General features: G+C 35.6%; 1 protein-coding gene across 1 annotated transcript in view; it reads right to left on the bottom strand.

The window, feature by feature from the left end:
* The window catches only part of LOC149797257 (uncharacterized), a 28,666-nt gene extending 25,359 nt beyond the window's left edge, over window positions 1–3,307 (bottom strand). Inside the window, exon 1 of the mRNA XM_089961955.1 lies at window positions 3,077–3,307. The gene's annotated coding sequence lies outside the window, so the exon portion shown is untranslated. The remainder of the gene's footprint in view (window positions 1–3,076) is intronic.
* Window positions 3,308–16,267: the final 12,960 nt, after the last annotated feature.

The following is a 16,267-nucleotide window of genomic DNA, read 5'->3' as shown; positions in this document are numbered from 1 at the left end:
GTGCTTTATTTATAAATTGGCTGATAACATAGAATCATAAACATTTTATTAAGGCATATAAACGCAAAAGAAAATGGTGATGATCTGGATTATGAAATCATTGTGAACAAATAACCTGACAAATTGTGAACATCCGTCAGTTACTGTGGGGGGTGGGGTGGGGGCTGTTGTTAATGAAATGCTGCCCTACTCTTGTTATTGTTGTTAGTGATGGTCTACCAAGAAAAAGAGATTCCAGTAAATTAATGCTTAATGTAAAAATAATTAAATATTCAATTATAAACAATTAACACCAAGAAGCATCCATGACTTTAAAGGTAAATAAAACAGGGAGTTAAAAGTGGTTGGATTGTGCCTGAGTTTACGCACAAATTTAATATTCATAACTGTCACAATATAGATAACAAGATTAGAAAACGGGGCCGTTTGCACGAACTGCATTAATCTCTTTTTACGCACCCCCATCACCCCTTCGAATAAACCCCAATAAAATCAAACTCGCTGAAGAGATGATATATAAGGGCATGAATGAGAACAATACAAATGTTTGAGGGAGTAGGGGGAGTAATATAGTTCAGGTTATTTTTAAAAACAGCATTTTTTGGTTAAATTTTATCTTGAATACTGCAATAAATTTAAAATTAGCATTTTAATTAAAGTTCTGAAGTCGAAAGAAAACTATATTCTGCATTTAAATGATATAAAATGTGACTTAACTGCATACAAACGCGACATAACTGCATACAAAATGCGACTTAACTGCATACAAATTGCGACTTAACTGCATACAAATTGCGACTTAACTGCACACAAATTGCGACTTAAATGCATACAACATGCGACTTAACTGCATACAAAATGCGACTTAATTGCACACAAAATGCAGAAATTTTATATAACAGATAAATTTATTATACTATACAATAAACTTAGAAAGTAGATTGGAGTTAGTCGAAAGATATATTTTTGCTGTTTTAAGCCTAAAGTGTCTTCATGTTTCAAAATGAACCTTTTACTCTTCGTGCAGTCTATTTCTATTAGGACTCGTACAGCTTTTAAAATGAAAAGAAACATAGCATGACGTAACAAAACCTGGCGAAATGCATACATTATAGCAGTCGGTATGCATTTGAAAGTTGCCTCATGAAAGCGGTCCAGGTTCTTTGATAGTAAATTGGTATGATTATGAGTACTACATTACACCATTCATATGGCAGTACGACTGCGAATGGACACAGCAGAAACTGTACATTTTAATTAATTCTAATTGATAGGGACCTAGTTTGCATTAGAAATAAGTATAAACAGTTAATCAACTGCCTTCGGAACAAGCATTTTTTTTTTTACTTTTCATAACCTGACCAAAAAAAGAGAGGAAGTTCAAAAGATTGAGACGTAGACCAAAAATAGAGGAAGTTAAAAAGATTAAGATGTAGTTTTGAATTAACCTTCCAAACATGAAGTTATAAAGCTGAGGTTACTTATTTTTAACACCAGCGACCACACTGGTGTGAAATCACATATGCATCTGCTCTAATGTACATTTAAAAAGGTTTGTTTGAAAGTAGTTGTTAAAACAGTTTTCGATTTAGTCATCTGGTGAAAATTTATAAACAAAAATAAATAAATAAATAAATAAATAAATTGTTTGTTTTAAGTAACAGTTGATTTAAGTTTTTTTTTACTATCTGCAATTGTAATAACATAACCTAAGCATCCATATCAATTAAAAATTAATTACAATCAGTGTTTCTCCGACGAGTGAAAGATTAAGAAGCAAAATAGCCCCTTCGGGTCAGAACTGGGGTCAGATTAGACGTATGGTGTCTTTTATGCAAAAATGAAGGTAGAGGGAAACACTGACAATGCATAGTTTCTGCCGTACGCATTTTACGACACATGGTCAAACTACATGGTGTTATCGCCAAGAATAACACAAACGTGATGTCAACGAGAGCCGGTGATCTTTCGGTCAGTTGATAACCTCTGTTTTAGATGTCTCTTGTAATTTATCTCGAGTTTTAAGTGCATAATTATTACTGGTTACTCGATTCCGTATAAAAAAAATACGCAAGGTATTCAGCGATCAAATTTCAGTGTAATTCAGTAAAAGTGTACAGTATTAACATTAATCCATTATAGTGTTCTCAGCGGTTCGTCATCGTCCTTTTTGTTCATTAATAGTTAATAAATGTCAATCAGCCTTTCTAAGAATCTCTATAGTTCTTTCCCTGTGATAAATAGCAGACACTATTTGTCTTCTGCTGTGACTGACAGTATTACATATCACTTGAGTAACTTGTGAGAGCACAAGCTAATCACAGAGACTATGTGATAACTTCGAAACTCAAAAGGTGTTAACTGGATTCTGCTCAAGCTCTGAAGTAAGCTTTTCTTGTAACTTTTAGACCACAGGTGCTCGACGCGAGCTTGATGTTGAGAAAAGGTACGTAACTTCCAAATACTTGGTTTCACCCATGACCCTCAATTTCCTTATACCTTCTCTCTTATACAGTATGATAGAAAGTGTCCTATGTCAGAACGGGTCATGGGGTTAATCTAAGGTATTTTGTCACTCTGTATGATTTTTTTCCCTTCAGATTATTGCGTTTTTTTCTCAACATCAAGCTGGCGTGGAGCACCTGTGTTTTAGACTGAACATACTGTGTGAATATAAAAATCAAAATCTACTCTTTGTTTTTCATCCCCTGTTTCGTTGTATGTATATGTATGTATAATTCTACGTCGTTGTATGTTGATGTACTTAAGAGTGTAGAACACATTCCTGCTCAAATTAGGTCACTTGCGACCGTCCCAAATTTCTGCGGTTGTTAAAGGTGGCGGGATGTTGTTATATGAACTTGCTTACTGCGATGATTATACGTCGTTTATTCCACTAAGGTGTTTTAACGTTAAACATTTAGAATAACATAAACAGCATTAGATATTCTTTGATTCTGAACGACTTAAATAATATGGATAATATTCTTTTAAACAGCCCTCTCGCGCTCGTTATTTCATTAATATTTGTCCAAATCTAACCTGTGTATTCATGTATACTAAACAAAATACTTACATCCGTGTTCCCACCAAGGTACTCTCTCTCTCTCCTGGCCACGTAAAATTGACAATAAACTTGATAGCCGCAGGGCGTCTTGTGATAAAATCCACGTGGTAATGACTTGGTAATGACCCGTAGATTTATGTACAAAACAAATCTACCATACATGACTTATCACTACGTATATGAACGTGATTGTACATGAGTTAAGAGTGGATCAAAGTATAAGTTTCTGCCGGACCAAGTGTTAAGTATTGTCGTGCGGCGAAATAGCGGTCTATACGACTCGCATATGCAGGGCTATTGGTAATGAACAATTCAGTACAGGCGGGTGGGTGATGGTACTCGGATTGTAAAGAAATGGTTAAACATTATATAAATGGTGATGTCCCATTTATTTCAGTTGAGTCAACTCAAACATTTAGCAGTGAATATGTGAAAGAATAGCTTATAATAAAAAAATGTATTGCCATATTGTGTCCAGAGAATGAGATGTATAGCAATATGGAGTCGGTATGTTGTGAAAACAAAACTCCACTGATACTTTTGAATAACCCCTTTAGTGGCATGAAGAAATATGTTATGTATAACACGTAGGGAAACTGAAAATGAGCTGTTTTTGTCTCGACATACTGTTTGCTAATAAAATGGATTCTAGTCAGTCGTGAACGATCTTGACAGTACATCTTGAAAATGGTAGAAAGGCCTGTATTGCCCATAAGCAGCAGTTAATGAAGAAGACAATGACAGCACACCTTGTAGTTTAGTAATAATCTTACTAATGTCACAGATTTAGTCCTAAATAATAGGATACCCAAATGAACAGTCTGGAATGTTTTCATATTCTCTGCTCAGGTTTTTCTGTACATGATGTAATCTACCTTTTCTACCACGAATTATGATTCAGTTTTCTATTATATATATATATATATATATATATATATATATATATATATATATATATATATGAAACTTGAGTTTAAAGCTTGAACTACTCGGTATCCTTACAATGGACAGAAGGCAAATCGTTAGACTTTAATATTTCTTCTATATGTAGATCACCACACCGGCCACATTAACCTTTCTTACTTGTTTAAACTTCTCACGGCCTTACAATAACTATACTGTAATGTGATACAAATTTACCCAGTGTTAAAATGTCATAGAAAAATAACACAAGCAATTATATATCACAAACACTTTCCATAAACATGGCCCATTCGACACGCCGTAGAATTCACTGTAGATAACACATGTCATACATGTCACTGTAGATAATACATGTCATATACGTCACTGTAGATAATACATGTCATACTCATCGACACTAGGCATGTAGAGCTATATTTAGTTTAACATTCACGATTAGTGACAATCACAACACCCAAAAGAACTGAACGAAGTAGATTCTTCTAAAGTTTAAAACTGCTCATATATCTTACATGATCAGTTTGCAATCTTGTTAAAATTTGTCTTTTTCTTAATTTGAATCAGACTCTTGTTTTGTAATTAAGTGTCATCTCACACTAGCGGAAACGCACACCACACATACAACACTTTACATATTTATAAGCAAAATCAGTATATATCCCACGTATGCATACAGTTAGGTTTAGTTAATACAAATAGCTAATGGCAGGTACTTGTCATTATATATAGACGGGTGTCAAAGTAATAGGACGTTCCGGGTTGGGATTAGATTATAGCGAAGACATTGAATGCAATTTTGTGAATGAGATATTTGACACCAAACTTGTGCACATAATGGATTTAACAAACTGGTGACCAACAAGTTAAACTGATATGAGGAAAATTATATCGTTCCTAAATGGAACTAATCAGAGCATGTAACTTAAACGAGTAATCAACAAGCATCAACGGATGGAACTTGTAAACAAATATGATTACGTATGTATCTATCACCATGGATAATCACTAATGAGAATTTAATTACAAAAAATGAACAATGTTTCATGTTCAACAAAGTTTATTAAAAATTAACTTTACTTTCATTTTCTGTTTGATTCGAAAGGTCGATTTTTTATTTAAAAAAGAAGGTAATTTTCGATATAAAGAAGGCTGAATATTGCATTTAAATACATCCAACTCGACGTACGTACGGGTTTCCTCGTCTAAAAATAGAGCTTGGTTACGCTAATATGATCACGTGACAAATCAAAAGCGTAATCAATGGCGTTTGAGGGATGTTGATACTGTCACATTAATTTAGGTGACAATGAAAGACTATTTACTGGTGTCGCGAATGGGATGAAACAGGTTTGTTACATATAAATATGCTCTCTTTTACGTATAGCAGTTATACTATGCAGTTGTAGAGCAGAATACATCAAATAGTTTGTTGTGTAATGGGAATATGGGGTCATCTCAAAGTGTTACGGATTGAAAGTGTACGTTATAACATCTCCCCCCTCTCTCTCTCATAAAATAAAATAATAAAAGGACGAGCCCTCTAGCTGTTTATTTATATGGTTCACCAACATACTGTTATGTATATTTCATTTAATTTATATTTAATTTAATTTAATTGTTTGTTTGTTAGTTTTACATTTTTTATTCCATTACATGCTATAGTAATGTAATTTTGTTTACTGGAATTTGACATTTTCAAGAAATTAGTTTGATCTGACTGTTTTTTCGTAAGCACATACTTACAGAACTTTGTATCTAAAAATTGACCTAGTTCCTGACTTTGATACAGAATTAGTAGTGTTGGAGTAAACAACATTTAAAAAAATTTATTCATAGTGTGGGATTTTAGGGTGCGATCGAGGCTGTACTGAATGTACGTGACTCTTTGCACGTAATAGCCTCTATTTCGAAATCATGGTTTTACAGGAATTTCGCAGTAGTCAGGCTTAATACTGATGTTTTGAGAAATAATCTAAGTTGGGCTTTTAAACACTTAGATATCAAGGTGTTTTTTTTTTCTGCTGTGACCAGTTGGAGTTATATATATATTAATTTTTCTTGAAACTATTTGGATTCTAAGAGATTAATTCTTTTTCCTGGAAAATATTTTAGTGCTGATACAAAATTCTTGGAAGAAGACATTTATTGAAATTTTATTCGGAATTCAAACACCGGAATATTATTTTCAGTGGTACAACAAAGAACTGTAGACACATCATTACTACACTGGCTATATCATACGTCATGGTCTTCCATTTTGGATTTCGTCGGAACTCGAACTAATTGTTAATTCTTGGATTATTCTTTAATTATTATTTTTTTCTGACTAGAATCATTTTGACAGGTCGTAACTCTTTAATCGTTTGAAAAAAATAAAGAGAATTATCAATGGATATGCTAACTATATTTTATAAGAACACATTAGGCCTAGATTGAAATAGCAGTAAAGACAATCATAATCTGCAGGTTGCACTTGATTTTGAAATTTTTCTCCTTTCTGCATTAAACTCTACGATTGCACATTTAATTTTTTTTTTTTTTTTTGGGGGGGGGGGGAGAAAATTTCCAGCCTTGAGATAGCTTATAAAAATTTCTCTCTAATTTGTGGAAAAGAACATATTTAAAAAGAATTAACTATCTTGAGGTAATAGAGAGAAAATATTTTTGCTTTGAAAATAAATCAAATGTCCCCTCTCCTTTCAGTGAAAATACTTGATTTGTCTGGTAGCAGACTTTATTTTGTTCTCCATACATATACAATAAGTGTAACAAATCTGAAAAAGATTTCTTTTATTTCTAACGTTTGACTTAAATTGACATTATAGATCTTAAAAATATTAAAATAAGTTTCTGCCTGGCTGATGTCAAAGATTAGGACTAAAATCTGTGTCATTAATAAGATTATTTCCTCATCTATCTCTCAGTCCATACTATAATAAATATGCTCAGGCGAAATCTACCAAAAAAGTGTAGAAAAGAATGCATAGTGTTTGGGATAGATATTTGATTGTTTTTACACATTTTTACCATTTATGGTCTATACATGAGGGATTTTGATAAAAACAGCATTTTAAAGAACTTTTCAAATAAATTCTACTTTCGCCCTACAGCTCTTAACTTTTTAACTTTACTTCCTAAATCATTAACGGAGATATTTTGCAGAAACATTAGACTCATATAAATAGGAAATTAGACGAATTTTAGATTTAAAAAAAGCACGGACCTGAAGTAATTTTGATAGAGGAAGGAGAAAAAAAAGTAAAACAATACCTGTATCATTTGGAAAAATTTGATTTTAGTTCAAAACTCATGCCTGGATTGATAATAAGCGACCATCATAATAATTATAGGTTACTGCATTTGTATGGGAACATATGAACGAGTTTTTCGAATGGAAATGCTGCACGACCTTGGGGGTGCAGTATATCCATACGACAAAATGAGTTCATATTTTCCCATACAAATGCAGTAATCGTTTTATTGTATGCTCATTTTGTATTCTACCTAATGCTTAATTATATTAACAAAATACACTACAAGAAACAAAGTAACTGAATGTATGCTTTATTCCAAAGTAAATACACAATCGCATATCCATCATTCCACAACAACAACATTATTACTGCGCACATAACTCCGCCTAGATAAATGTGAACTTAGTCGCGCGCTCGACATAACTTTCGAAAGAAAATGGCGTGTCTAGTTGAAATTGAAATTTGAAGTCATATTGTGATTGAATGCGCATTGCAACAACTTTTCCATTTGATCTGGAATGAATATAGTTTGCTATTTGTTTCAGTTCTACGGGATGATAGACTGTATTTATATGTGACAATTCCACATGAAATACATCGGATTGAAGAAGCGAGGGAGAAGCGTGTTGACATCTTCAGATGTGTTTCTGTTTCTGTCACTGAATGTTTGAAATCATAATGTGGGGAAATATGAAGTCTTTCAATTGCAATTATCAACACAAAAAGACGCTATGAAATATAATGCTTATTTCATTTTGAGTGCGGTAAGGAGGATATAATTGCACTTATATTCGAAATTACAGTGCAATTTCGAAATGTGTAATCACGATTGAGAACCTATGACACGGCTCATGTAATTCGGATTTCCAGAACTAAGAAAGTACATTTTGAGGATATTATTTTGCCATTCTTATCACCAGCTAAAGAAGACAGTATATGCGTTGTCACTCGTATGTTATTTGTAAGGACCCTTTCTTGCGTCTGTTGTATAGCTAGCCTAAATCCGAAACATTGTATCAAAAATGTGAACGCGGAATGTGCCAAAACAGCTGGTATGTGGCAGTCCACGAAACATCTGCTTTATTGATTCAGAAACAAATTTAAATACCACAACGTAAAGCGCCTACTACGCGAGTGTACATGATTTGTTTACAAATCAAAAGTGCTGGCGTCTGCGTCTATTGTTTGTTTACAATAGAAAGTTGTTCCTTTATGCACGTGAATGCAATATGTGTATTTGCACGCGAGTTCAGTATCGGGTAATATTGACAATGTAAAGTTAACGAAGAAAACAAATGAACATATAATAATATAACATAAAACAAAGTCTTATTATGACGATCTTTATGAATTTAGAAAAGAAGAAGTGCTAAGGTAAATTATTATTGCTAACCGCAATTTTAAAGTACTTAAATATAACTTAAATGAACAAAAGAAACAAAATTAAATTGATGGATTAATTACATACGATATATTACTGCCTAGTCTTAGAAACAAGAAAAACTGTAAAAGTCCAGACTGAGTGGGTTTTAGAGCAGAATCATTAATAGTCTTTAGGAAGTAGTTAGGGTTATTTCTTCTTAGATCAATTTTTTGTTGAGCCAGTGTGGTTTTTGGAGATATCAAAGTCGAGATCACAACCTTTTCTATAAACATCTGTACAATTGTAGATTAAATATCGGGATTTCACGTGTAACAATGAGATGATTGATTTTAGTTTTGTAGTTTTGTAACAATGTATCCACGTGGAATAAAAGTGACTGTTTATCAACCTTTGGAATATCTTGTTGAAGATATTACAGGTTCCATGGATGAAACTTAGAGAGAACAAACACTAGAAGCTTCAGATGTTATCTTTGATAGACCATCTATGTAATTTCTCATAAGATTATTCACTTAACAAAAGAAAAGTTGACAAAGTATTCATTAGCCTTTATAAAGATAAATTTACACGTGAACTTAAATTAGATGAGTGTTTAGACCGGCAAAATAATATATATTAATACATGCATTTACAAAAGATACTTATCTTAAATTGTTTAAATTAAAATTTCCATATAATTCGATCTATGAACTGTCTTGTATACAAAATGAGAAATAAGCAAAACAAGTTCTTATTGTAGGAACAGAATAATTGCTTTTACATTTACTGATTGCACTAGAGCTAACAATATTTAAATACAATTGTTCATGTTGCTTAAATATAAATTCATACACCTTGATATTTTAACTTCAAAGAAGGAGATGCAATATTAGAAATACATAAAGAAAATAACCTGATGAGATTTTAAATTTGACTTTACTTTTTCTAAAGTACTACATGTTTAAATTACATATTCACAAACTAGTACCATATATGGAAACAAATTCTAAAGAAAAATTATATAGCCCACAAACACTGATTAACTCCGCCATGGCCGGTCCCATGCCCGGGTGTAAAAGGAGGAGGTTTGTGCGTGGGGCTAGCAACCCGATCCTGTAAAACCCGAACTTGCTACAAAAACGCAAACAGAAGAAAAACCAGAAACTGAAAGCCTGAGGGAGGAAGGGTCTTCTTCTGGAAGATTTATGATGCTATGTGGTGAAAGCCGCGAGCCCACGGAAGCCATAAAGCAGACCACCCTTCTATCAAACAGGAGAATTAACATCGCAACATGGAATGTGAGGACAATGTATGAGGCAGGAAAAACAGCACAGGTAGCAGCAGAGACGAGGAACTATAACCTATCCCTAATGGGCATTAGTGAGACAAGATGGACTCAATCCGGACAAAGAAGACTGATGACAGGAGAGATGCTACTGTATTCATGACATGAGGAAAATAATGTACCTCATACAAAGGGGGTGGGGCTCTTGCTGTCAAAGCAAGCATATAATGCACTGATAGAATGGGAACCACATGGGCCCAGAATCCTCACGGCAACGTTTAGGACCAAGAAGGAGAAAATAAAGATGAACATCATACAGTGCTACGCACCAACAAATGACAGTGAAGAAAAGATAAGGACCAGTTTTACAACAGACTACAGAATATAGTAGAGAGCTTCCCAGACAAAGACATCAACATACTCATGGGTGACTTCAATGCCAAAGTTGGGTCAGACAACACAGGGTATGAACAAACCATGGGGATCCACGGCCTAGGCAAGATGAACGAAAATGGAGAGAGATTTGCAGACCTTTGTGCACTGAACAACCTGGTCATTGGGGGTACCATCTTTCCCACAAGAGAATCCACAAGAACACATGGACATCACCAGACCATGTGACAGAAAATCAGATTGACCACGTCTGCATAGCCAAGAAGATCAGAAGATCCCTGCAAGATGTTAGGGTGAAGAGGGGAGCAGATGTGGCATCTGACCACCACTTAATTGTCGCAATGCTGAAACTGAAACTGAAGAAGAACTGGATGGGCACCAAAGAGAAGAAAACAAAGTATAACATCAGCCTGTTGAAAGATGCAAAAACTAAAGAAGAATACAGACTGACACTTAACAAGTACCAAGTGCTACAAGAGCTTCTTGAAGATGAGGAAGACAATGCAAGCAACAGATGGCAGAAAGTTAAAGAGGCAATAAAATCAACATGCCAAGAAGTACTAGGCCCCATGAAGCACCAACAGAAAGAATGGATTTCAGCTGAAACATTACGCAAAATCCAGAAGCGTAAACAGAAAAAAATCAGCAGTAAATAGCAGTAGGACAAGAACTACAAAAGTAAAGGTACAAAAAGAGTACACTGATGCCCACAGAGAAGTGAAAAGAAGCATCAAGATAGACAAGAGAAACTATGTTGAAGGAATGGTAGCTGAGGCAGAAGAAGCGACAAGAAGTGGAAACAGGAAGAAGCTGTACGACATCACCAAAAAGCTGTCTGGCAAGTACAGCAAAACAGAGAGACCCATACAGGAGAAGCAGGGAAAGATCATAGCAAGTACAGAACACCAAATTAAGATATGGACAGAACATTTTAAAGAACTGTTGAACAGTCCAGCCCCACTAAATCCCCCAAAAATCCACCCAGTCAATGCAGATCTCCCCATAAACTATTACAATCCCACCAGAGACGAGATCAGGAAAGCAATCGGCCAGCTGAAGAACGGCAAGACAGCTGGACCTGATGGCATCACAGCAGAAGCCCTCAGAGCAGACTTAGATGCTTCAGTGGAAATGCTATACCACCTCTTTGAAAGGATCTGGGAGGAAGAAGAAATACCGACTGACTGGAAGGATTGACACCTCATTAAGATCCCAAAGAAAGGCGACCTCAGCAACTGCTCCAACTACAGAGGAATCACACTCTTATAATACCAGGGATAGTCCTCAACCGGGTCATCTTGGAGAGGATGAAGGAGGACGTTGACCCACAGTTACGAGATGAGCAAGCGGGATTCCGGCAGAACAGATCGTGTACGGACCAAATAGCTACTCTTCGCATCATAGTCGAGAAATCGTTGGAGTGGAATTCTTCACTCAACATCAGCTTTGTCGATTATGAGAAGGCAATCGACAGCGTGGACCGAGAGACACTCTGGAAACTTCTTCGCCACTATGGCATCCCAACCAAGCTGGTGAACATGATCAAGAACACTTACAACGGAATGTCCTGCAGAGTCATTCATGCAGAACAGCACACACACAGCTTCCTAGTGCAGACTGGCGTGCAAGGCTGCCTGCTGTCGCCGTTTCTCTTCCTTCTCGCCATCGACTGGATTATGAAGACGTCCACCAATGGGCGGAGAAATGGGATCCTGTGGACATTGTGGAGTCAACTTGAGGACCTGGATTTTGCCGATGATCTAGCACTCTTGTCCTATAGTCAGTAGCAAAGCAGGACAAGACCGACATACTGGCAGCCACATCAGCATATATTGGCCTCAACATCCACAAAGACAAGATCAAGATCCTCAAGATCAATTATACCAGTAACAACCCAGTCACACTGCAGGGAGGTCCCCTGGAAGAGGTGGAGTCCTTCACGTACCTTGGCAACATTATCAACCAGCAGGGTGACACAGATGCAGATGTCAAGGCAGTAATCGGAAAGGCTAGAGCAGCTTTCATACAGCTCAAGAACATCAGGAGCTCCAATGAAATTTCCTTAACCACCAAGATCAGACGGTTCAGCTCCAATGTGAAGTCAGTCCTACTGTATGGAGCAGAGACCTGGAGAACCACCAAGTCGACCGTAAAGAGAGTTCAGACCTTCATCAACAGTTGCCTAAGAAGAATTCTTCAGAATCCCTGGCCAGACACCATCAGCAACACCAACCTGTGGCAGAGAACCTCCCAGCTTCCAGTAGAGGACAAGATCAAGAAGAGAAGGTGGGGATGGATAGGACACACCCTACGTAAGCCGCCAACCACATTACCAGACAGGCTTTGAAATGGAACCCTCAAGGCAAGCGTAGAAGGGGACGACCAAGAAACACCTGGCGACGCGACCTTGAGGCGGACATCACTAAGATGGGTCACACCTGCAGTCAGCTTGAAGGGACAGAAGCCTCTGGCGATCTTTTGTGGGCGGCCTATACCCCGGCAGGGGTGACGGGCAAAACTAACAAACACTGATTGGGAGACGTTCAGTCAATGATGAAAAACTTATGAAGGCATAATTGTTACATAATTTTTGTTATGAATAATTTGCAGACTTTACTGTGTAAAATAGAATGCATGTATTATCATGTAGGATACACGAATTAGCATCTTTCTATTTTGGCCGATATCTTTTACCGATTGGAATAAGGAATAAGTATTTTAGCAGTGAAATATAAGACAGCAAGGAATGCATTGCATTTATAACCTGAATCTTTCTCTTTCCCTCCTTTTGTCCCTACTCCTTCTCTCTCTCATTAATTGTATCCCTTTGTTTTACTTACTTTGTCTTCTTTATCGTCAGCTATACATTCTCATCGTACTGTCAGTGATTGTTTATCAACCTTTTGAATTTCTTGTTGTCTACATCAATACTGATTGTAGTTTTAACCATGTTTAAAGCAATTAATACCTTGCTGTTAATTGTTTTTATATCCGACAAAACTTCCCATACCTATCACCATGTCAAACGGCTTTTATTCTGCAAATACATTGAGCTTTTTTAATATTTTTTTCCACATTAATATATAACTCTCTGTTGCGTTGTATTCTCTGATATGTTAATTTCCTTCATTTTAATACCAAATTTAATTAATGTATTATACAATATTTGAATCTTTGGTATTTTCTATTTCGTTTATCCTTTTCCTCTACAAATCTTCCTCCTCAAGGACACATCTCTTCTGTTTATGATTTTACCATTTATTTCAGTAATTTCGTTTCAATTACTACCAAATACAGTTCAGCGAAAACTTGATATTTAATATCTGATAAATGGACAACGTGAAGCGTGTTCGATTTGTGTGATCTAAACGTAATATTTAATTCTCGGAACCAGCATGTTTGCGCCGGACAAATATCCTGATACTACTCGAAATTTTGTATCAATTACTGGTGTACAAAGTAGGTAGCAGCGCCCCGAAGATAAAGAAAACAATGCGACGAAACGGGAATGTGAATATTTTTATTTTCCTCCTTATAATTGTTTTGTTAGCTTTGAGGACGGGGGTATGAAGTCAATACCTCAGATGTTGTTAGAGCTGTTGTTAATAATGGGAATGAAGTAAAGGAGGAGATTGTGCTTTATAAATAGTCATTTCTAAATATTCTAGCAATGATAAAGAAAATGTCGCACATATTCGCATTGTAATTTTTCCTCGTGTCCCCACAGCCTTTTCAAACATGGACATATCAATGTTTGCTCTGAAAGACTTCAAATAGTTTTCGCTTTATTTTTCATTCAAGTAAACCGTGACATAACACATATTTCCATGTAATGTGGCATTTACGCCTAATCATAGGGCTATACTGTGACTTTTGGACGTCGACGTACTGCTTGTTCTTATTTGATGATATGGGATCAAGGGTAATAGATAATTTGCGATAATTTTGCAATGGACAACGCTTTTTGATGAACGACATTGAAGTTTCAATCGAGAGCATTTGCATTATTTGCATTGGTTGCGCCACTTAAAAATAAGTTAATTATGACAGAGTTATAAGTCTGTTATGGTCTTCTTCTGTCCGTCGATTACAATGCTGAATAACCATTCAGGTGATTTAAACAGGTAGTGATGGATTAGCGCTGGTGTTAATCAGTGTTCTGTCCTTCTGTGCACGTGTACATGCAGCATAATGTCTCCTTTCATGTGTGACCGATTTATTGTTCATTCTCAAACCTACCGTTTGTAGTAGCGCCAAGAGTCACAGGAAAGGTTTTGAAGACAAAAATGTAATCATTTGGTGAAGTCAAACTTTTTATATTCAGGTAACGGAATTAGCTGCCAAAACCCAACTGTTTTCTTTGGAAATGCTGTTCACATCCACGAGCGGTGAAAGCCGCGTTAATTCTTTCCATATGCAAATAGGTATGCGTGCGTGAAAAGAACATTAAATTCCTTCCCAAAGAGAAGTTAAAGAAACCATGAATTGGACTATTCCTCCACCGTCTGACGAAGAATTTCAATTTTAGTCCTAACCTTTATGAATTGACGATATCGAATAATGTGTAATTCATAGCTGGGCCCTTTCTGTCAGTCGTGAAAAGTGCTCAGATTATCACTGTCATCTATCTTGCATGCGCTAGTTGATTAGATAAGTTTGCAAGTGAAATGAAGTTATTAACTGCATACCAGCTTCTTTTTAGCAAAACTAACACATAACATCTGAAACAGAAAACCTCAAAGCGCACGGTCAACAGAACACGCGAAAAGCTTGCACTCCTACTTTAATAAAATGGGAGCACATTGGGTATTGATTTTTCCATGTTTATTTTTCATGTGTTTCGTTTACCGCGATTTGAACTCAATTTTATTTGATACAGAATGACGAAGTATTATGTGAATCTTAGTGAGCGCTATTCAGGTCGCCTAATACAGTTATTTACATTATACATATTTCCAGAACAAGCACAACATTAATTGTTAAGATTGCCAGCTTTTATTAAGGAATTGCAAGAAAAAGATGCGTTTTCTGATAAAAACTTTAAAACAAGAGTTGGAAGATTCGAAAGGTTACATACTTTACGAAAACCTTTAATTTTCGCTCATCATCGTGGTTACGGAAATAACACATGTAAGACAAAAGAAAAGCCCCAAACAAGAGCAACACCAACACACAACATAATGAAACGTTTTTAAAACATTTGGCGATAAGTACACTTGTTTGCTGAAAAAAGTTGTCTTATATCGAAACTGATTGTTCAAAACAGCTCTTTAACTTCGAGAATAAAATAACGCACATTTTCAGAAACAAATGAAATAAATATTTATTTTGGTATAACATTATTTTAATGAAAAGAATAAAAACGAAACACCTAAATCGGATGAACCAACCAACCTTCAAGAATACCGTTTGCAAATTATGAGCACTCCAAAAAGGTTAATGGAGCATTTTCTTTGTCTCGCTATCTGTCGTTTTGAAGTCGGATTAAATTATCTTGCGCTGAATAAGGTACAAAGTTTAAAGATGTGAAATATCAAACACCTTCTGCACTTATAATACTCTACAATCGGGACATTGACTTGAATATCGACCACCTTGCCTATAGGATTATACGTTTTGTTTGTTACATGCTTTGCTGTCTTTAATGTGTAATACAATCATGTAGATTTTCTCGATGTTTGTCTTTTCTTCACATACAGCTCACCTTGATAATCCAGATGATAGAGAAATGTTTCCCATGCCATCTATTTTGGATAGTCTTGTGATAATTCTTTATGACTGAGGATGCCATGAAATTGCTTATAGTAAAATAATTGTCGAGCAAAAAGTTCCTAATTGATTCAGTATTTCTTTGAATGGCTGAAATATATATGTATATTTTTTATAGAAGCCATGAAAGAACTTTTAATTTCCCTATGATTTCATCAGTTTATATGTGACCTGCATTGAACGTGATCTTGTTTTTCGCTAGTAAATCAGCT

This window comes from Sinohyriopsis cumingii, chromosome 6 (genome assembly GCF_028554795.1).
Source record: "Sinohyriopsis cumingii isolate HCF-2022 chromosome 6, ASM2855479v2, whole genome shotgun sequence".
NCBI classification, from domain to species: Eukaryota; Metazoa; Mollusca; class Bivalvia; order Unionida; family Unionidae; genus Sinohyriopsis; species Sinohyriopsis cumingii.
This window is presented reverse-complemented; position numbering and strand designations above follow the sequence as displayed.